We start from the raw sequence: 23,466 nt of genomic DNA, 5'->3' as shown, positions 1-23,466 counted from the left end.
TTTATTTTTACTTTTTTTAAAAGATTTTATTTATTTTGAGTTTTATAATCTTTCCCCTAATCTTCCTTCCCTCCCCCTCTCCCACAGAAAGTAGGCTGTTAGTCTGTTTCCATGGTCTACATTGATCTAAATTGAATGACACACGTGTATTTATATATTTTTTTGAATGTTCCAATGAAGGCCAGTCAAATAATAACTTTTAGAATCGATCAGAATTTCTTGAGGAACCTCTTATATATATTCATTAAGATTTGTAAGTAGCCAACCAATAGTTAAAATTGAATGCATTCTTAACTTTATAAAGCTCAAATCCAGTTACTCTATTACAGAGATATTAGTTATTAGCACAGGCTGAATTAAAATTGAAATCTGAATTTCCTAGTCCCAGAAAGTTATCCTCCCCCCCTCTTTTTTCCCCCCTTAACTAATTCACCTCCAGCCTTCTCAATCAATCTGCCCATCTCCCCTTCCACCTTGCAAAGGTGGGACTTTCTCAGCCAAGCTAAATGGGAATTGGAATTGATAAACACATGCAGCCTAAGGAAAATGTGGTCCCCTGCCCACAATGGGGCTAAAACAAGTTTTGAGGGGATCTTACCCTTCCTGCAGTGAGGCATGCATTCCATCTGAGCTTGAGTTTCAAAGCTTTAAAAGGAACATTTCCTTCTCCCTCCCCCCACCCCTGCAGAGGGTGGGGGTGGCAGAGAATGAGAGAGAGCATTTCAAAGAGAAAGAAAGAAAGAGGAAGGGAGAGCCATCAGAAGATAATTTCCTGGACCTCAGATGTTTTGCTTTTGTCAAATCTAATTCCTTCCAAGGGGCAAGTACACAGCTGGGGTGGGGGAGTCTTGGTGCCAGATTTTCCCCATGTTTTGATTCTCCATCAATTCATAGGAAGGCAAACATGTCAACTGGACATAGGCCAAACACCTTTCCTTAACAGCCCTCACTCCATGGTGGGGTATAAACCAAACACACCTCAGAACTGCCAACACTGGTCAGTCTGAACAAAAAGACAGGCCCACTCCAGGGCTACTGGGAAACACCACATGGGATCAGCTTAGCTGAGTCCCCATGAAACTCAACCTTTTTTCCATTTTCCAAAAAAAAGGAGCAAACACAGACGGAGGGCTAGGTCCGATAATGTTTCCACTGTTCTAAAAATCTAGGATCTAAAAAAACAGGGGGTGCGCTTCTCACCTATGGAGCTTGATCCAGTTTCCAAAGTCTGGGCAGAGATCCTGGCTGGCTTGCCATTCTGTAGCTGATGGCTACTTGAGTTTGGATCTGCCTAGGAGGAATCATTATTCAGACTTAAGAAAGCAAGGGTGGAAAGGGAATACAAATTTATTAAAAGAAGTTATAGCACATAGGAAGGGATGAGGGGAGAGAGAGAGAGAGAGAGAGAGAGAGAGAGAGAGAGAGAGAGAGAGAGAGAGAGAGAGAGAGAGAGAGAAAGAGAGAGAGAGAGAGAGAGAGAGAGAGAGAGAGAGAGAGAGAGAGAGAGAGAAACAACCAAGTAGTGTTGACTGGACTACAAGTCTGCCCTGAGTGGTGTCCAACCCAGGTTTTTATGTCTTGCCTCTCATCCAGAGGGCAAAAGAATTAGATAGAAGGGAAACCTAAGGAGATCAGGCAATAAATTTTACATTAAACAATGAATCAATGGTAGTCAAATTACATCTCCACCCACTTTCTACATTCACAATTCTCTTCATCTTTCCCCTGCATCAACAGGGTTGAATAATTTCCTCCAGATCAAATACTAGGAAGTATCTGATATATGATTTGAACTAAGGAAGCTAGTCTTTCTGATTCCAGGCCCAGTGCTCTATCCACTGTGCAATTAATAGCTGAGATAGTTTATCAAAAGCTTTATTTGATTTTAAGTAAACTCGACCAAGAAAAATTGGCTAGACTGACTAGTTTAGTAATATTAGCAAAGAAGGAAAAAAAAAAAAGACTCATCACCTGGAATTCTTATTGAGATTGTGGGCTGCAAAAACCTCACACTCTTTCTCAGATAAATTGATGTTTATTTTTGCCTCATTCATCTTACATTTGTGAAGTGTTAGGCTTTATGCTCATCCATATTAAATACCGTTTTCTCCAGTTTGGTTATGGTTCATTCTACTCTTTCATGATCTTTGTGAAAATTCAAATTTTCTTCTGCTTGTTTTTGTTTTCTTAGGTTTTTTCAAGGTAAATGGGGTTAAGTGACTTGCCCAATGCCACACAGCTAGAGCTAGGTCATTATTAAGTGTCTGAGGTTGGATTTGAACTCAGGTCCTCCTGACTCCAGGGCCATTGCTCTATCCACTGCGCCACCTAGCCGTCCCCCTTTTTTCTGCTTTGAAGAAGTGAGCTTTATTTCTATCTTTAGGAAAGGAGCTGTGATGTCTCTTGAAGGGTGATATGGAGACAAAATGATCTGACTTCAAATTCCATCTCAGATTTTTTTAATGAATGTGATTTCCTTGAGCAAGTCACAAACTCCGCGAGCCTCAGTTGACTGTAAAATTCAGGTAGCAGGCAATCAGAAAGTCAATAATCATGGATTAAGTGCCTGCTATCTACCAGACAAGGGTTAAATTCTACCCCTAACCCAAGTCCTCCTGACAAAAAAGGGAAATAAAACCAGTCCTTGTCATCAAGGAACTTTTGATCTAATGGTGGAGAAAACAAACAAAAAAGATGTGTATAAACAAATGATATGCAACATCAACTGAAAAGATTAAGAAAACCACAGAGACAGACAGAAACAAAGAGAGGAAGGCGATCTGTGAAGGAGACATAATTTTGTAGGTCCTTTCAGGTGAAGGAATGATGTACAAGCTATTTGAATGAAGGAAGATGTCAAACATTTAGGAGTCTTGGAATTTTTTTTTTATAATAAGTAATCACGATAATAACAGCAACTGTTTGCCAATATACCTACTGTCTTACTGATATAAAATCTTTTTGTATATTATCTACACATGAATTATGAGCATATTTCCTGACAGCATCAGTAGGCACAAAGACTTTCATAAGTAATGTGAAATAATGAAGGACAGATCTTCATCCTCCTCAAGTTGCTGAAGTGTGTAGTCAAAAGAAAGTCTAATGGTGCTCATATTTGTTGCTCACCAAAAATACTCATTTGATATGACAGAACGATCGCCATAACTGCTTTTTGAAACTGCAATTTTATTGCTGATGCTGATGGTGACATTTTAGCTATTGTTATTAACAGCAACAGACCCTATAGTACTGAGTCTTTGTGCACTGGACATACTGGGAACTTCATAAATATTTGATAAATGCTATTACATCCAATCATATTAAATAAACTGAGCTTAGGGGCACTTTCTATTAATTCAAGCTACTAATACAGGCTTAAGCTAAAGAAACAATTCATAGATTTGATTTTTCTTTTATTTGATGTATTACCATGCTTTTATCTTAAATAAACATTATTCTCTCTCATCTCATATTATTCTCTCTGATCCTGCAGCATCATTATCCCCCAGATCTTATATTTTTCAGGTCATTTACTTCGAATTAGTTTTTTTTTTCTTTTTTCCTTTTGATGGAAGTGAGCTGAAAGTACTTTCTCAGCATGCCCTCTATCTTAACTTCAATAGAAGTCATTTTTTAAGATGATCTATTTGAAAACATTCCATGATGGGGATAAATCTGCACCTGTGCACATAATTTACTTAGACATACATACATACAATGCATAGACGTGAATGTGTGTTTGTATTTATGGGGCCACAAACATTCAGGCATGACTGAAACAAAGGAACACCACTACAAAAAAGGATAAATGTGTCTTTCTGCATACTGTGACTATTATTCTGCTTCTAAGTCTTAAATATTAAGATGCAGAGTGAAATAAGTCATGATTTTAGAGAAAGAGGACATGTGCAATCTGATGCTACCTTAGCATCTTTGGTCCATGATAAAGATGGAGGTACTTTGTTCATTTTATGGATACCATGAGACAGGAGAAACTGGCCCTTTGTTTCATGTAGTTATCATTGTTCATGTAAATTCTGAGAATTCATATCCCAATTCCCACATTTTTAAATGTCTCAGGTCTCAGAATAAGACTATTTCTCTCCTTCAGGATACTAGAGTCCCCCACTCCCTGAGGAGGCAGGGATTATTTTTTATCTCTGCTTATGCTGCTGCCCAACTTCCCAGCAGAAGAGTTGAGAATCAGTCACTGATTCTTAGGTGGCTTTTAGAAAGAGGAATTTACTATCATGGGACAGAAAGAACAATTGAGACAATATCTAACTCCTGTCAGGGACACTATCTCCCAAATATGCACATAGAGTCCAAGAGTAAGTGACTGAGTTTAGAGAGTCCATGGGCTAAAGGACTAACCCGCAGGTCTTGGATTCTGGAAGTTCTTTTGCCCCATTTGTGGGGCGTGATAGTTTCTTTTTCAATGATCTTTGTGAAGCCATAAACCTATGTCCAGACTGTGTTTAGATTTCAATGCAGACGATTTCACTAGTCTGAGGATGTTGCTAGGGCACTGATAGGAAGGCAGGATTTCTTTCATAGGGTAGTCTTTGTCATGTGTTGCTTATCTGTCACCTTGCCTTTGTTTTCTAATGTTCTTCAGAAACATTAGGATTCCTTGACTCGCAGCCTCCTACAACAGGTGGCACTGAGAGAATATTGTTGTTGCTGTTTGTCCTCCATTCTCAAAGAAGACTAAGACATCGGGGAAGTGAGACCATGCCAAGTACATGAAGGTGGGGACTGTGTTATGTCATCACCCTCACTTTTTCCTCCAGAGCCATCTGGGTCCAGTAGCGAGTTATGAATCAGGATGACTGGAGATGGCCTTGGATGCGAGGCAGCCAGGGTTAAGTGACTTCCCTAGGGTGACACAACTAGTGTGTGCCAAGACTCTGAGACTGGATTTGAGCTTAGGTATCTCCTGACTCCAGAGTTGGTGCTCTACCCACTGTTAACGCTTAACCTTTATTTCTGGGACATGATTGAGGCCTGAATCCTGGCTCAGTCTAGTCAATCTTCAATAACAATTTGTGGAATGCAGACACTATGTGAGTCTTTGACCTCAGAGAGTTTTATAATCTAATGAGAGAAGGTAACACATTCACAGAAAGTTGCAAAGCTTTCAGGAAGGGGATACCTAGCACCGGATCATCATGTTGAAGACAGAGACATCTAAGAATTATGTAGTCAGGAAATGAATTGTGTGATGACGTGGGGCAGCCTACGATGTCACATATTAGCTCTGTGACTGGGAGCAAGTTACTCCACCTTTCTGCCCTTCAATGGACACCACCTTCTGCTGTCAGATAGAAGCTGGAAGAGTTACACTTGGTGATTTCTAGCATTTGAATAGAAAATCTGTGATTCTCTGATAATTCTATTATCCTACATTTAATTTACAAACCTCTTCTTCTTTAAAACTGGAGTCAATTCAGGATCCAGTCATTTCAGTGTTCTATATGTTGATGGAGAAGCTGAACAGGTTCTCTACTCAACACCTTGTCATCTAAACAATAGATATTCTTCATTGACATTCTACTTTCTTCTTTCTGGATAGATAAAAACACATCTTTCAGGAGACCTTAGAATGTTGTAGGACTTTGATGAAACCAGCACAATTCCCTCTGCAAGCGAGAACATCTGGATGACCACTGCATCCACAGGGGTCTGGATTTTATCTCCTCTATGATCCTTGTAAACAGGCAGTAAATATTTATCTTCCTTTTTTATGCTTCCTTTGAAGCATAAAAGATCTCTCCACAATGTGTTACATTTTTGTTGTTACATCTTTCAAGGAATGTTAAATACCTTTGATACATGAATGGGAAGTACATTATTAGAATAAAGTTAGTAAGATGTTTTCTTATCATGAATCAAACACTTCCCTCCTCACTACTGCTTTATAATCATCACAAAACAAACCCAGTAGAATTTTGTTTCTACACGTTTTGAGTCAATAAAGCTAAGGCAAAGATGTAGTCTACATTGTAATTTTTGTTATGCAAAGTGCTCTGATTCCCAAAAAAGAAAATGTGTAGATTATTCTGGTAAAAATTCTATCTTGGTAGGAAATTGTCATATACTGATGATTGACATTTTTTATAATTTATAATTCACATATTTTGTTTTATAATCTGAATTTTTTCTACCACTTTGATTATTCCTTTTTTATTCAGATAATATTTTACTACATCCCCAATAATTTCATAATTACTCTGCCTCTAGCATAGATCTATTTGTATAAATCTGATCTGTCTTCTTACTGAACCAAGAATCTTACAAAAATGAAATGTGAGATATGCAGATCTAAAGACATCTCCATCCCAATTATCCAAATAGACTATTTGTGTCCAATCTGTGGTAGAACCTTCCAAGCTTGCAAAGAACTGCTTACCACAGTCAAATATAAAGTAGTTTGATTCCAACATTTTGATGTATAGTTCCTCTTTGAGTAAGAAGGGCCACCTCCACCCACACCGCTACCACCAACAGCATCTTCCTGTTCTTGCTACTATTTATACCTCATCCCTAATTACATTCGACTGAGAAATGTTAGAATCAAAATGTTTCATCTTAAAAATTCTTAATAATGATTGTGTTTTGTTGATCTTTTCCATTTTTATAACTTTGGTTCTTCCATTTCCATCCATTTAGGAATTACTTCACTTACTTCACTCTCTTGTGTTTTTGAATAGCTTTAAACTTTCAAATACTTCTTTCTGTCTTATGACCTCCTTTTCCCATCTTCCATTGAGATATGAAGCTGATTCTTAGTTCTTTAAGTCTGATGGAGCAGATCTGGAAGATTCAACCATTTCTTCAAGTAGAACCTCCATAAGAGAACAAATTCTCTCCTCCCCCTCCCCACCCAAAATATCAGCATAGTTAACGACAGGCCGAAACTGTAGCCATAGGCTAGTCACATGATGATACTATTATTCAGCATGATAACCCATGAAGTGACAACAAAACGATTCTCAATGTTATTTGTCTGTCTTCTGCTTCTATGGTAATAGAAAGAATGGCAGAAAACTTTGCAAAGAGTACTAAAATCACATCGCTTTTAGATTATAAATAAACTTGAATTTGATTTTGGTACATTAAATATGAAGTCCCTTGATACAGGAATGGGAGACAAATTAATAAAAGAAAGCTAGTAAGATGTTATTTTCTTATTGGGAATCAAACACTTTCCTCCTCACTCCTGCTTTATAATCATCAAACATCAAGTACAGTGCAATTTTCTTTCTACATTTTTATTAAGTCAAAGAGTTAGTCTTCAATATGATTTTTATTATGCAATCTTTCTGATTCTCTAAAAAGAGGAAGCCCTCAAGAGTGTGTGTAGATTATTCTAACAAAAATTCATCTTGATGAGACATTGACCTTTATTGAAGGTTGGCGTTTTTTATAATTTATAATTCACATTTGAAAAATTTATAATCTCTGAGCCTTTTTCTACCACTTCATTTCTTTTTCATTCAGATAATTTGCTTCTAGACCCCTCAATAATTCCACAATGATTGATCCCCCATGGAACAACATAGATATATTCTTTTTTAATGTTATTTTTCTCTGATTACATTCAAAGATAGTTTTCAGCATTTATCTTTTTGTAAGCTTTTGAGTTCCACATTTTCTACCATTGTCCCTTCTTTCCTCCCTTCCCATGGCAGCTAAATCTGGTAGAGACTGTACATCTACAGTCCTGTTAAACCTATTTCAATAATAGTTACAATATAGATATATTCTACAAGGAAATTAAATATCAATTATGGCATAAATCAAACTAGAAGAAAGAACTTTGCTATTAAATATAAAGATGACTCACAGATACTCTTTGGAGTTAACAGTAGGTTTTATAATTTATCTAGAAATTAAAATAAATAAAGTTATTTTTGGAATTTTGGAGCCATCATGAATTGTAATTCTCATCCTAAATTTAAAAAATGCATTGTCAAGGAAATCATTATATTTAGGCCTAAAGTAATCTGCTGAAGATGAAGTTCTAAGGAAATTCTAGGTAGAGCTTGCTTAGAACCAAAATTAAAGCAACATATATTTTCTTTGATACTTGGTGGTTTCTATCAGATATACTGTGCACTGACCCTAGCATTATGATGTTATTTTGCTCTTCTTCAGGCATAAAGGTCAATGAAAATTATGGATAAATAAAAGGGAAAATATGGGTCAAGGGAATTAAATGAAAGGCCCAAAATTTTTTAGATTATATAGAGGTCTAGAAAAATACATTGTTAAAAATATAATGAGTCGTTTTGTGCTGAACATGCTGAACACCAAATAACACAACAGAGAATGAACTTGACTAGATTTTGACTGAAAGAAAAACATTTATTATTAATGTAGGAGTAATCCCTGAGTCAGCTGTCAATGCACATCAAAATCGTGATAGTTAAGATTTAAATTTGTTTTAAAAAAGTAAGAAGAAAGAATAATGGTGAGAAAAGACATTAAAATATGTGTCAAATCTTTGAGTTGTTGACAGAGGCATAAAAGTATTGTTAAAGAAAGCAAGTATTAGAAAAATAAATGGATTGGACTAAGTCTATATGACAAAGATCTGTGCACATGAAAATTCAATTGAATTGAGAGATTGGCATACAAGTATCTGAAGATTGGAAAGTTAGCAAAGGGATAGAAAAAACTTATAAGAGAGGAAAATGATTGAAAGAATATCAAGGCTTTCACTTCTACCTGTAAAAGAAATTCTTCATATGATAATGATGATCATGTTTGTCCTTCGTTCTCAAAGACTATGACATCAGGAAGGTGATTTTATGAAATACAAGTGAATTAAATTTGAGTGAGTGAGTGACTGCTAAGTCACAAGTCACTTTCTCCTCTGAAACCATCTGGGTCCAGTGCATGGTCATAAAACAAGACAACTGAAGATGGCCCTGTATTTGAGATAATCATCATTAAGTGACTTGCCCAAGGAAATATAGCTAGGAAGTGACAAATGTCTGAGGTTAGACTTGAACTCAGTTTCCCCTGAGTCCAGGGCTGAAATTCATCTATTCATGAAGTGGGAGCATCTTTGTTGAAGATATTAGTAGAATACAAACAGGGTTTTACAAATGTTGGTCCACAGTGGACCATAGCTGAACTATCTCACAATTAACTGAATTAAATACATAGACTAAACATTACAGAGATAAAAATGATGATTTATCAGTTTTTGTTTTTGTTTTGTAATAAGGTATCAATTCATTCATTGCAATCATTCAGGAACTTGTAATTCTTTCAATGACCTTTGTTTTTATGGTTATCTTGGGGCTGCTGAAATAATTTTGTAACTTCCTCAAAACAATTCCATATGCTCTCTTCTTCGATTTTAATTCTGAACCCAACCTATTTCCATCCCATTTATGTATACTGCTGGGTAGTCTTCATAGAATATCCATGGAGATATTCTTTACCTTTACGGTTCTCCTGAAGAGATTGACCAAAATCCTTTGAGTCATTTCGAATGATTATGGTCTTTTCTAAAAGGAGCTGGGGTTTCTCAAATGTTGATATAATGCCATTCACAAGTAAAAAGTTTGGATGACCTTGTTGCGTAAAAGGAATCCCACCTCCACCTTGGCTCTGATTGGGTCTATTCCTTAAACAAAGACTCGTCTTTCCAATTCTAATATGTCACCAACATTACTCTAAAACAATGAGAAAAAGAATATTATCTTCAAAGATTTAATGATGAACAGTACAACTAAAGCAATGTAGAGGCATATGGTAGGTGTAATCAGGTTACAAGACTTTTTTTTTTTAATTAGTTTTTTTTCAAGGCAGTGGGGTTATTGGCTTGCTCAAGGCCACACAGCTAGGTAATTATTAAGTGTCTGAGGTCGGATTTGGACTCAGGGACTCCTGACTCCAGGGCCTGTGCTCTATCTACTGAGCCACTAGCTGCTCCACAATACTTATTTCTTAAGAACATGATTAAAGGATATCATTAAGGAATTATAAGGCAAGAAGTAGGGCTGATCACATGATGACAATAAGAGTTAGACACAAAGTTAGGGTTTAACCTTGTTATCTGTACTAAGCAGTGAATAGCCAGAGGGCTCCAGAGTAAATTGCAAGAAAAAAGGCACATTTAGTGGTCTATCTCTGGTGAAATTTTACAAGAACATGCTCCTAACCCAACTAGTATGACCACTCAGCAAGGTGGTAGAGTGAATAGAGCTCTTGCAGTCAAGAGAGACCTGAGTTCAAATCTGATCTCTTACTCTAAATGCTTGTGTGACTATAGGCAAACGACATGACATAACCATCTTTGACCGAATTTCTTCATCTGTAAAATGAGCTGGAAAAGGAAATGATAAACCACTCCCGAATGCATCACAAAGAGTCAGACATGACTTAAATGACTGAACAACATGGATAGGCTCTCAGAAATGCTCTATAGATAAAAAATCCTTTACTCAAAACTTTACTTTTATTATTCTTTCTATCTTCTTTTCATTCATTGAGACCTAGCTTCTTCACTAAAGATAACTTTTCTGTCCACTCTTTTAAGCACTAAATTTATTTTCATTCACAAGCCTCCACTCAATGATTAAGATGGTAGAATTGGATTCTTCCAGTCCTAATTGTGTCTTCAAGGCCTCCCCTCTTACTCCACTAATGAATAAGCTTTTCTAGTTTGAAATTCATTCAATTCATATTTATTACTCAAGATTCTGGTAGTGGATCTAGCAGCCATCAGGGCATTCTCTTTTCTTTCTCAATGAATTCCATGTCTGGCTCATAGGCTCCCTTCTCTACTTCCTGCGCTCATATTAATAGACTTCAACATACGCACTGATATGCCTTCAAATATCCTGATCTTCTACTTCTTCAGTTTATTACTTTCTCATGACAAGTGCTCCTTCACCCCACCTCAGCTCCAGCTAGAGGTCTCATATTCTTGAACTTTCTATCATTCACTACTAATCTATTTCCTCATGTTCATTAATTCTGACATTGCTTCATTTCTTCAAAATCCATTGTAATTCCACCTCTCCTTTTGATCTACAGTCTCTAATCCTATTCTTGTCTATATTGCAGCCTCTAATAACTCCGTATGTCTTTTCCTTCACAGGTCTTTATATCTCTATTTTCTATACTCTACTCCCTTCTCAGTAATGACTTTTTTTTTTTTTTTTTAGTTTTTGCAAGACAACAGGTTTAAGTGGCTTGATAGGTAATTATTAAGTGTCTGAGGCCAGATTTGAACTCAGGTATTCCTGACTCCAGGGCCAATGCTCTATCCACTGTGCCACCTAGCCGCCCCTCAGTAATGACTTCTTATTGAACCAATTCAACTCTCCATTACTCACTTCTGTCTTTTATCCGATTGGTGATCTCTTCCTACTAAGTCTCAGTTTTAGATTTCCCTTTCCATCTGCTGCCTTCACACCTATTCACATGGTGCTGAATGAAACTAAAGAAAGTCATAAAACCATGCTGCCTAAGTTGACTACATATTTATGTTAATATGTATGTGCTCTTAATTTTAAAATTTTAACCTTGGCTTTAATAAATTGGTTGTTATGTATTTACAATTTTTGCTAACATTCAATTTAATTTTGTGAAACTTCTCAGATTCTACATAGAATTTTCCTTATTTCATCCTTTGTAACAAATATTGTAGAAACTAATATTTTTCCACAGGTGACTTTTTAAATTAATATTTATCATGAATGGAGATAATGTGACTAATACAGGTCCTAGATGTTTACTTGTACGATGGAGAGGAATTCAGATTCTGTTTCTGCCATGGCTTTATTCCTTCTGGGACCTAGAACAAACATAATTATTTGGGGAATTCAGGATTTTTGATCTGTAAAATGAATGGTTGGACTGTATCATCTCTCATTTGCCTTTCAATTGTAAAATCCTCTTACTTCTGTGATGGTTTGACCTTCGTTTCCAACACAGGGTGATGTTATCATCTTTTAATCCAAATTGAGAATACAACAATGCCTGGCAATAGTTTCTGGGAGAATTCAGATTATAAATTTTTACCAAACCTGGTAGGGGTGAATTTAAGCACATGTGACTCTGTCAATATATCCCGTGAGCTTGAGGCCACAGTTTTTTTAGCTCTCTGTTTCTCATGCAGGTTATTTCTGTAGTTTATAAGAAATCCCTTTTATGGGAGAGCTTTGCAGAAGTCTTTGTAGGCCAAATTTTTGTAAATTAAACCAAGAAGGATTATGGCATATAGAGAGAGCTGGAAGAGAGAGAGAGAGAGAGAGAGAGAGAGAGAGAGAGAGAGAGAGAGAGAGAGAGACAAACACACAGACACACACACACACACACACAGACACAGAGAGACAGACACAGAGACACACAGAGACAGAGACTGAGATAATGAGACAGAGACAGAGTCAGAGACAGAAAGGATATTCATATACTTATACTTTTTGGACTAAATTTGGAGGCTTGATGTCACCGAGCCTTCAGGGAGTTTACCAACATCATCCCAGGGCCAACATCCTCTTTTCTAGTCCATCCTAGCTGGAATTCCAATTAAAATTCAAATGTTCCATAGCCTCACTCTGGTCACCCTATGCAGTATGACAACAGTGTTGGCCTTCTTCCAATCCTTTCAAGGTGCATGTCTTCTTTGTAAAGATTCAATAGCTGTGAAGAATGATTATATTTCCCAGCAGATTCCTAGCCCCACCCTACCAGCCCCAATTAGCCTTTCCAAAATCAGAATTCCATGAGCTCTTGAGGGCATGTGCTTGGGCCAGTTTCTAAGGACCTTCTGGACAGCTGAGTTTCCCCAGCCCTTAACCAATTTTGAAGTAAAGAGAAGGGAGTCCAGTTAAAATCAGAAAGTTATAAAGTCAATGTTTCAAAGGCAGCATAGCAACAAAGGTGCATAGCAACAAAGATTGTTATTCTTTTAAAACAATTAAAGTGGTAAATTCTATGTTTTGATCCAATTATACATATCGAGTTTAACTCTTGGTTCCAGCAAACTTCATCAACAAGAAAAATCTCGAGTAGATAATTAAATTTTGTTTTAGGTCTCTTTGATTTGGGGGGATAAAAGGAGGACAAAATAATAGAACCATTGCTATCTTGGTAGGAAGAAAGCAAGTGTTTGTTCCTAGGTGAATTCCTACCCAGTACTGGCAGGGATCCTCATATCTCTTCCAAGAAAGCAATAGATTGTCCCTGCATTGGTGATTTTAGAAGAAAAAGAAAGCCTTCAGGATGAAGGGCATCCAAAAATAAAAGGGTCAGGAAGCATAGGATTCTAGGATCAGAGCTCTAGGGAGATAAGGACATCAGTACTATAGAAGCCAGAATTGACCATGATGGTGGTTAAGTAATATGTCGAAAGTCCCACTAAAGGGACTTGAACTAAGATCTCTTGAAACCAGATATAGTGCTAGTATCTGTTTCCTGCTTATCTAGGGCTTTGTACTCAGAATAGTCATTGCCCTACTTAGATCAGACGGATAAGAGTAACACTGAATTAATTAGAGGTGATTGAAGAATTATATGTGTGTGTGTGTGTGTGTGTGTGTGTGTGTGTGTGTGTGTGTGTGTGTGTATGGAGCTGGCAGGGAATTCAGAATTCACTTAGCCCAAACCATTCATTTACAAATATGAGAATTGCAGCCCAGAGAGGGTGTGGCTAGCTTAGATTAGTAACCAATAATAAGCCTTTGATACACCCCAGGCAACTTCCTAAATCCTTTTTTGAACCATATTAGAATTGGACTTGGCAAAAGTATTCATCAGAGTACAAAATGTTGACCACCCCAGTAGTAGTAGTTTTTTGGACCATATTGTGATCACTTTGGGGAAACATAACCTCATCTCTACAGAAATTAGGGATTTTTTTAGATCCATAATGTCAAAGTTTTACAGCTCCCTAATGTGATTTCAGACAAAAAAAAATTAAAAATCCCACATTGTAGGGAAGAGTCTAAAGAAAATATTTTCTTCTTCCTTTCCTTTACTCCCCCCCAAAGTTGTGTCTATTTCTATTTCATAAGTACAATGGCATTTTATGTTGTTATGTTATCTGTTGTCCGAGTTATGTTGTCTGTTGTCTGAGTTATATTGTCTGTTCAAGACAATATAATTTTAAAATTTGTGGTTCCTAAGATTCCAGGACTTCATTTGTTGATTAGTAGGAGACCAAAATTTATAGAAGTTAGGTGCAGGACAACAACCATTTGTGCAAAGTCTATAAATGTATTAAAGGAAAGAATCACTAATGATTTGCACAAGAAATACTGGAGAAGATAGGAAATTTGATCTTTTTTCCACCTTCCACCCCTAATATCTTTGATCAGGTAGACACAATTCACTGTGCCATAGTCTTTTCAGCTATCATTCCCAAAGATTTGGTAAGACCTGTTACACACACACACACACACACACACACACACACACACACACACACACACAATCAGGATTGCTGTAGGGTTTAGATTGGATTTTTTTTCTATTCTGCTCTACAGATCTATAAAAAGTACCCAAATGAAATTAATTCAGCAGCGGGGGGGTTTTTACTTTGATGAATACTTTGCCCTTTTCAGACTGGCAAAAGATTGTGCAATTAAAAATTATCAAAGTATTTAAAGTGACTTACAACTTATGCAAAAATTATGAATTGTAAAGAATAGTAATATTTTAAAAAATCAATAATAAATAATAGAACTGGAATTTGAAAATAAAGTCTTCTCAAAACCTATGGACTTTTTTATTGAATTTAGGAATAGAAGAGGACATAGAAACCATTTAGGCTAATCTGTTCATTTCACTGAAGTAATGTGATTTTCTAAGGACATGCAGAAGAGCGCCTATGCCTATTCTTCTGTAACATGTTTCCAAGGGTAGCACAGGTAGCATTGGTTTTACCCAATTAACAGTGGAGAGAGTCAGTGAATGGCCTTGATCAGACAAGAGTCCCAATTAGGTTTATATACTCGTTAGTCGGACAAAAGTCAATAGGGGTTACGATGGGAGAAGAATAGAGAATTCTTCAAGAAGCTATTAGCCTAGTTCATATGAACAGTACTGAAAGTTTCAATTTGATTCATTTCAGAAGGAATACATAGTAGTATTCATTTTTTTCTTCTTTGGATGTCCCTATTTCCTATTCTTCAGGGTAAAAGATGGAGGAGAGGGCTAAGAAGTATGGATTTTGACCTGGAAAGGACCTTAGAAGACTTTTAGAAGAATTTCTTAATCTTATAGAGTAAGAATCTTAAACTCAGAGTGCTTCAGTGATTTATCAATTTTGCAATTGAAGAGGACCCAAATGACATCATGATGTTAAAGTCAATGAACCGGGTGTCCAGCTGTGGCTGATTAAATCATGCTCTAACCCAGGTCAGCCACAAATCATCTTTATGAAATTTGGCAAGGAGATATCTCTAAATTCGTGCATCCAATGAAAGAAGTGGGCTGTAAACACAAGTTTTCCAACTCCAAATCCCGTTCTCTTTCTATGAAACCACATCATTTCCCAATGAATGGAAAGTATCTAAAATAGACAATCTTGGAAAGAAAACTCTCCCTTGATTCATTAGATCAGGGTGCATAATGCAAAACAAATGACCGAGAAGTCTACAATTTCCAGATAGTTGTAGACAATATTTGTCCATTATGCTTACCTTGTGTGGAGCTTTAGAACTGTGTCCAATTCTTGCATCTAAAGCAATTTCCTATGCACTGTGCCCAGGCTGTGAGACCATTGCATTCCAATAAAAAGTAAAAGAATTGTAGCCTAAAGCCTAATGCTGTGTTTTGAATGATAGACTCCCTAGGGAGAGGTAGAACGTGTAGGTGAATGTCACTTTTGCATTTTTATGAAATTGTATCTTTTGAGACTAATTATTCACAAGCTGCAGGCCAGAGAAGGGGGAATCCACCAGAGAAAACTCAGAGCTGTTAACAATGAATGTTAACACAATTTTCTAAGAGCTGGGATTAAGATGCAAAACAAATAAATAAACAACTAATTAAGCAGTTAAGTCCAAAAGGATCTGTGTTCTTGGAAAACAGATGTTAGGAAAAGGCATTGTTTAATTGTTACTAGTATTTATGGCCAGATGTTCTGTTTTTAGTTCCTTTGCCCTTTTCTAATCTGCCATCCCCAGATTCCTATAAATGATTGCTGAAGTCTCATCCTGACTCTTCCTGTTGTTGGGTGGTGTTAAATTGCTTGGATGAAAGACGCCTCTGAATTGGGGACAGCAGTGGTTTCCAAGCATGCCAGTGGATTTTGCTGATTTGCAGGCTAAAAGAATCCATAATGACATGGGATAGAAAGCAATAATGAGTCCATATGCCATCTGTGATCCTAGACCAATAACCGTTCTTTTTTTTGACTGGTATAAAAGGGAGTCCTTCCTATGAGAACATAGGGTTCCCCTAATTGACCCTTGCCTTCTCTTCCTGGGTTCACTATGTCACACTCCCCAAGTATAGATGTGGCTGTCAGTAGGTTAAGTCCTTGCCTGTATAATCAGTTAATGTTAAGAAAAAGCCCAATTCGACTAGCCATTGAGTTCAGAGTTCAGAGAATAACATGAAAAACCATACGTGTTTGTTCAATACAAAGGTGATTGCAAGCAATGGGGAAGAGAGGCAAGAGGAGAGAGAAAAAAGTTAGAAATAACATAAAACTCAGTCCTACACACTAACCTGGAGGATAACTCACATTGGCAGTCCTACATTGGGGAGCACAGATTCATGGGTCCATTTGGCAGAAAAGGGGTGCTACAGTGGGAAGGGGTGATCCTGCTGGGGGGGAGCTCATGCTCCAAAGTATACTTTCAAGGTTTGGGTGTTCTTAAATTTTGAATCTGAGTGAAGCTAGTCAACTTGCAATTTAGGCTTCTGGGCAAATATGATTTGGGAGGGTTATCAGGGAGAAAAAGAAACAAGATGGCAGATGAAGTATTATTTTGGGAGTTTGAATTTCTGAGAGAAGCAAAAGCTAGTGATAAAAAAAACTATTTTGGGGTAGACATAGCTATACTAAAGTCCAAAAACTGTAACGGCCAATATATTTCCATGAGTATGTTCTCTAAGCTGACAGCTTCCCTCAAGGAGAAAACTTGAAGCCTAATCTTCTAACAATGGTTTCCATTGGGATTATAAGCAACAGCCTCCCTTATGAACAAACTGCCACGGTGGTCTTAAGACCACCAGGACAAATCTTTTAATATTCTCTATACATCAGTTTTCTCATCCATAAAATGAAATGTTGGATTAAAAAAATGACGTCCTGTGAGGTCTGTAAGTCTATGTGTGACCTTAAGCAAGTCACTTAAATCCCCTGACTTCAATTTCCTCATCATCGAAGTGAAAGGGTTGTACAGAGGAAGAAAAACAAAATCAAATAAAAACCAAAACCAATAAACAAAAAGCAACCCTTCAGAATCTGATGAACACTTTATAAAAATTATCTCTTATGTATCTCTTTCCTTTAATCCTAATTCCTCATACTGGAAATGACTAACCTGTAAACATGTTTATCCAAAATATATATGTATGTACAATGCTAACCTGACAGTTCACCACTGAGAGGAGGGTTGTGGGAATGGAGAGTGGAAGGAAATTTTATAATGTAAAAATATACATGTATATATGGTATAAAAATAAAAATAAATAAATTTAATTTAATTTAATTTAAAAAAAGAAATTAAGGTGTTGGTCTAGATGACCTTGACAATCCCTTCTGGTTCCAAATATATGATCTTAGGATTCTATGGCAGGCAAGAATGAAAATTCCATTTTAGATTCTATTGAGGAAAGAATTATAAAGCGGGGAGGGAAGAAAAAGCCTCACTACCTATTCTTATGGGTAGACCATATTTGAAACATCTTTATTTTTAGATGTCTTGTTTTAAGAAGACTTTGATAAGTTGAAGACTCTCCAGGAGGCAGAAAAAGGATAGTTAAGGCTTTAAGAGTTTCCTGTATGAGAAGGAGTTGAAGGTTTAAAGGATGCTTATGGAGAAGAGATGAATGATGAAGACATGATAGCGGTCTTCCTAAATTGGAAGGGTCATCACCTGGAAGAGAGAGAGGTTTATTCTATCCACTGCCAGAAGTCATACACAGAAGAAAGAAGTTGTTTTCAAAGAGGCAAATTTGGACGTGAGGTAAGGTAAAAATTTCCTAATGATGAGAGCAAGACACATAGTCTTAGAAGACAGTAAATACCTTGACATTGGACACTTTTGGAAAAGATTGGATGGCCACTTGGCAGATAGCTTCATCAGTAATGACTAGATTTTTTCAGTGGATGGCAAACTATGACCTGGGAGGCAGATCTGGGTTGCTCCCTGTTTTAATAAGGTCAGTAAGTGAAGGCATTCTTAGTTCCCTGACCACATGAAAATCATTGGATCTAATTAGAAAGTCAACTTGCAAAAGGCCTTTCCAGTGCCACAATTTTTGTGATTGTTCTCCATCTGCTGGGTTTTCTTTCTTCATCTTTGCCTTTCCAGCTGTTGTTCATTGGCATCATGGGAAGCAGTATGATAATGAGTCTTAGGAATATTATTTGGGACAAAATCGAGAGGAGCCTCAAGGTCTATAGAATATTAGAGCTCTACGAGGCAAATTGAGTCCAATTTCCTTATGTTATACATAAAATGTATGTATAACATAAGGAACTATATAACATTTAGAACTATATATATATAGCATATAGAAACTATAGAAACTTAGGATATGATTACTACCACCACTCCAACTACTACTACTATTACTGCTGCTGCTGCTGCTACTATTAGTCATACCACAATTATCACTACTACTATTACTATAGCATCTGCTGCTCCTTCTACTCCTACTCCCACTCCAAAGTTAATTTTAGTTGGTCAGGAATTTCCAGGTTCTCCAGATTTCCTCCAGTAATAGACAGAAAATAGTCAAGAAATTAATATAGAGCAGCAAAAGTAAAGGGGCAAAGCAGTTGTCCTAAGTTATCTTGAGAGGACCTCAGAATATACAGGACCTCTAGGGGTTGAAGTTTGACCTGAGTAAATAGAGAAACCTCTAGGTCAACCTCATTGAATCAAAAAAGTAGGTCTTTGAGCAATTCTTTTAGAAAACAGACCAGAATTTAAGAAATGCTATATCATGAATGCATGAACTTTTTTATGATCTTACATGGCACAAGCTTTCATCTTAAGGACAGCAGATGGCTGAGTAGGCAATTTTGAAGGACTCAGCATTGATTCTAGAAGCCTGTCCTAGAAGTGACAAGAAATGTGGACTGAGTGAGCACTCTGCTGGTAAGTGAAATACCAGGCCAGAGTAGGAATATTTTGGGAACAGCATGGCTGGGGGGCCCTCACTGTGGGGAGCAGAGGAGTCCCTGAGGTTGAGAAGTCAGAGTTCAGAAAATAACACTAAGAGGACCCAAGACCTCAGGCAACATTGCCCCAAACTAAGGAGCAAAACTCGATTACAATAATGAGCTTCTGAAACTAAAATGAAATAAAAATAAAGATGACTAGGCAAAGGAAAAAGAACATGGACATAGTTACTTTTGTATAAAAGAAGATCTGCGTTTATATTCGTAGGAAGATAGTCTAAAAAAGGCCAAATCTACCCCAAAGAGAAACATCAAATGATCACAAGCCCAAAGAGAGTTCTTGAAAGAATTTAAAAAGGTATTCAAATATCAAATAAAAAAAGATAGAAGAAAAATTTGCAAAAAATAGTAATCCAAGAACATTATGAAAAGATAGTTACCTAATTGGAAAAAGATACAAAATCTTCAGAAAGAAAAGAACTCCTTGAAAACTAGTAGAACTGGATGACATTAAGAAACCAAGAAATAATAAATCCAGAAAAAATTGAAGAGAATCTGAAATATCTCATTAGAAAACAACTGACCTGGAGAATGGATGGAGAAGAGACAATGTAAGAATTGTAGAAATACCTGAACGTTATGACAAAAAGGTATCTGTACACAATATCAAAAGAAATTATGAAAGAAAATAGCCCTGATGCTTTAGATCAACATAATAATATAGAAATGGGAAAAAATCTGCTATTCACCCCAAGAGGAAAATTTATAGGAATGTCATAGTCAATTTTCACAACTTCCAATTTAAGGAGAAAATATTGCAAATAAGAAAAAAATGATTTAAATAGTTCAGAAAGACAGTCACAAGATTCAGTAATTTCTACTCTTGAAGACTAGGTCTTGGAATGTCAAAGGGTAAACGTTCTATTGTTACATCCAAGATTTATTCAACCAGCAAAACTGAATATAACCCTGAAGGAAAAAGATCAAAGCAATGGACATCTTTCTAACTGAAAGACTTTCAAGTATTTCTAAAAAATGATCAAATCCCATTGAAAAAAAATCAATATAAAAGATGCAGAATATAAGGAAAACATTAAAGACTAATTATAAGTCACTCATGAAGATCAAACTTTATATTTATATATGAATATTGTTAATATTCTTAAAATTATCATCATTGCTAATGTAGTCTGAAAGAAAATTTGAGGCTGAAATGTGTATGATGGGAAGATTCTCAAAGGAAAAATTGGGTAAGCAAAGGTAAAAGGGAGCAATTATATCAATGAGATAGGGAAGGAAGAAGGGTGGAGGACAGTTACTGTTGGAAACTTATTCTCACTTGGTTGAAGATGAAACAATGAGTGTATCTGGAAGGATAAAGAAGAATCTGAACATGTAGAGAAGGGAGAAAACCATGTAAAGCAGTGTGTCGATTGGGATCAGAGAGTGGGGGAGAAGATAAAAATAACAAGTATATGGGACAGCTAGGTGGCGCAGTGGATAAAACACCGGCCTTGGAGTCAGGAGTACCTGGGTTCAAATCCGGTCTCAGACACTTAATAATGACCTAGCTGTGTGGCCTTGGGCAAGCCACTTAACCCCATTTGCCTTGCAAAAACCTAAAAAAAATAACAAATAACAAATATAGAGAAAAAAAAGGATGAGAGAAAATAGTGAGGAAAATAGATGGAGGGAAATTTCACAATTAGTAAATATAATTTTAAATGTGAATGGAATGTTTATAGTCTTTTTAAAACTTTAAGTTAGTCATTCAGTAATCATTTAACATATTTGCTAGTCCCTTAATGTTGGAGCAACAGCATCCAAAAAAATCCAAAAAACCCTCAAAATATCTACCATTGAGCAAATATGTTCTAATGGGCAAGACCATATAGCAAGGATAAGATACCATACTGCATTGGACTAGGTGTTTGTAATTCTAAGGAAATCATAAATCTTGCTTGTTTGATATACTTAAAAAGGAATTCTGCCTTATATTAAAAAAAAATAGCCAAGAGTCTTCTCTGGTTGCATTTGTCTGGATTTGGAGAAATCACAACTTTCTTACTCTAATCTATAAGTAAGTCAAAGATTTGAGCTGCCCATGATCTAGAGGCAGAATCCATGATAGTGAATAAGAAGCAGTGTTCATATAAATGGACCTGGTTCCAACTTACTGCAATAGTAGGAAACAATGGGTGGGGTATTAGCAGGATTCTAAATAATGAGATGATTTTCAGTGTTTTCTTCGTTTGGGATTAAAAGTGAAAAAAAAAACAGTTTTCTTGGATCCATTGATCAAAACATTAAAAATAAAATAGTGCTTGCTTCGGCAGCACATATACTAAAATTGGAATGATACAGAGATTAGCATGGCCCCTGCGCAAGGATGACATGCAAATTCATGAAGCGTTCCATATTTTTAACTCAAATAATGTCTTTAATAAAAATAAATTAAAAAATAAAATTTAGTTTTAAAAAATCTAAATTTGAAACTTACATTTTGCAAAGTGTTTTTTATACATCAAGTCATTTGCGTTATCAAATGGGTGTTATTTTTGCATTACAACTGAAGAAAATGGAGCTGGGATAGGTAAAGCACTTTTGCAAAGCTCACACAGTTGCTAAGTATCATAAAGCAGGTCTTTCAGACTCCAAGTATAGATTTCTATTCCATGTGCCACCTACGTATCTATAAATTGATATATTTTCCATTTTATATGATGAGCTAGCTTTATGTGTTGGACTATTTTCTGTCTAGTTCCCATTAAATAATTCTAGCTTTAAGAATAACCTGAGTTCAACTAGATTTGCTCACAGAGATGTGAAATATTGTTGTTGTATCATGAAGAGTGAAGGACTGAAAAGTGAGAGTTTACTTGTTTTGACTCTACAGATAATCGGTCAAATTAGCCAACAATTCCCAGTGTACATGGGAGCTACAGCAACTCAAGGCTTACTAATATGTATGTCTGTCAGAGTTGTAACGGAGGTGTATCAGAGGATCAAAATTGAACAGATATCAATATTTAACAAATGTACTCTTTGAGTTTAGAATCAACTGAGCTTAGCAGAGAAAAGCAAGAAGTCATTCAACTAGGAACTTTCCTAAACTATGCAAATATTTTACTAATCCCCATCATTGAGCCACAAGAAAAAAAAAATCGTTCCTCTTCCATTTCAAATGAATTTGGGCTAATTGATGAATGTACTATTTTTATAATATGAATTCCAAGGATGTTCTCAGGAAAATTTCATGCTATTTTCCTCAGAAACCAACACTGGTAGTTATACTTCAGATAGAAATGAGTATCTCTAGGAACCAGTGTTGTTTCATTATTTAATTCCAAGAATTTTTTATTCTAGTTCCAAATATGTGTTCAACTTTACTTTCCTGAAGTATTTCACTTCAGAAAGAAGGTGTTTTTAATATGGAGGTAGTCAGGTCTTCAGAATAATAGCAAACTCACCCAAACACATCCAGATCATAAAAAAGTAAAAAAAAAATATCAAAAAAGGACATCGTTTTTCTCTTTCTTCTTTCTTACTTTGTTCCTTTCCTTTTTCACTAAGAGAATTAGATTGTATAAGAGAAACTAGGACATATATGAGGACACATGGTGCAGAAGATAAAGTTTTTTGACTTGCATTCCTTAAATTTAAATTATGTATTTAGCACTATTTGATCATAGTTGTGCTGATGTGTATCTAGCCATCTGGCCCAGATTGCTCTGGGGAAGGAAGTTAGGCTGGGTGACTTAGCATAGAAGGGGGCTTCGCTCAAATCCAATTTACTTGCATGTCATGGCATCGCCTCTCTGATGTCATGGTCCTCTTTGAGAATGAAGGACAGCATCAACAACAAATGAGTTAACAGGGGAGTAGTAGTAACCTGAGGGGTAGAAATGAGCTTGGGTCAAGAGAAGGGTTAGAAGTTTGCCTAATAGTAAATGCCTTCACTCCCATCTTCACCCTCAGTGAACTCATATAACAACACGTTATCAGCTTACATACTAGCTGGTTGACTTTAAGAAGGTGACTTTATTTCTCTAGTCTCAGTTCCCAGTTTGTAAAATGACTAGGTGGGCACTGGGGTCCCTTTCATCTCTAGATATGAGATTCTATAACTT

The 23,466-nt window shown here is 36.3% G+C and overlaps 1 non-coding gene across 1 annotated transcript; it reads left to right on the top strand.

Moving 5' to 3' along the window:
* Nucleotides 1–21,656: 21,656 nt before the first annotated feature.
* Nucleotides 21,657–21,760, top strand: LOC141510379 (U6 spliceosomal RNA). Its single transcript, XR_012474874.1, has one exon. It is a non-coding gene; the product is annotated as a U6 spliceosomal RNA (small nuclear RNA).
* Nucleotides 21,761–23,466: the final 1,706 nt, after the last annotated feature.

This window comes from Macrotis lagotis, chromosome 1, assembly GCF_037893015.1.
Source record: "Macrotis lagotis isolate mMagLag1 chromosome 1, bilby.v1.9.chrom.fasta, whole genome shotgun sequence".
In the NCBI taxonomy this organism is placed as follows: Eukaryota; Metazoa; Chordata; class Mammalia; order Peramelemorphia; family Peramelidae; genus Macrotis; species Macrotis lagotis.
This window is presented reverse-complemented; position numbering and strand designations above follow the sequence as displayed.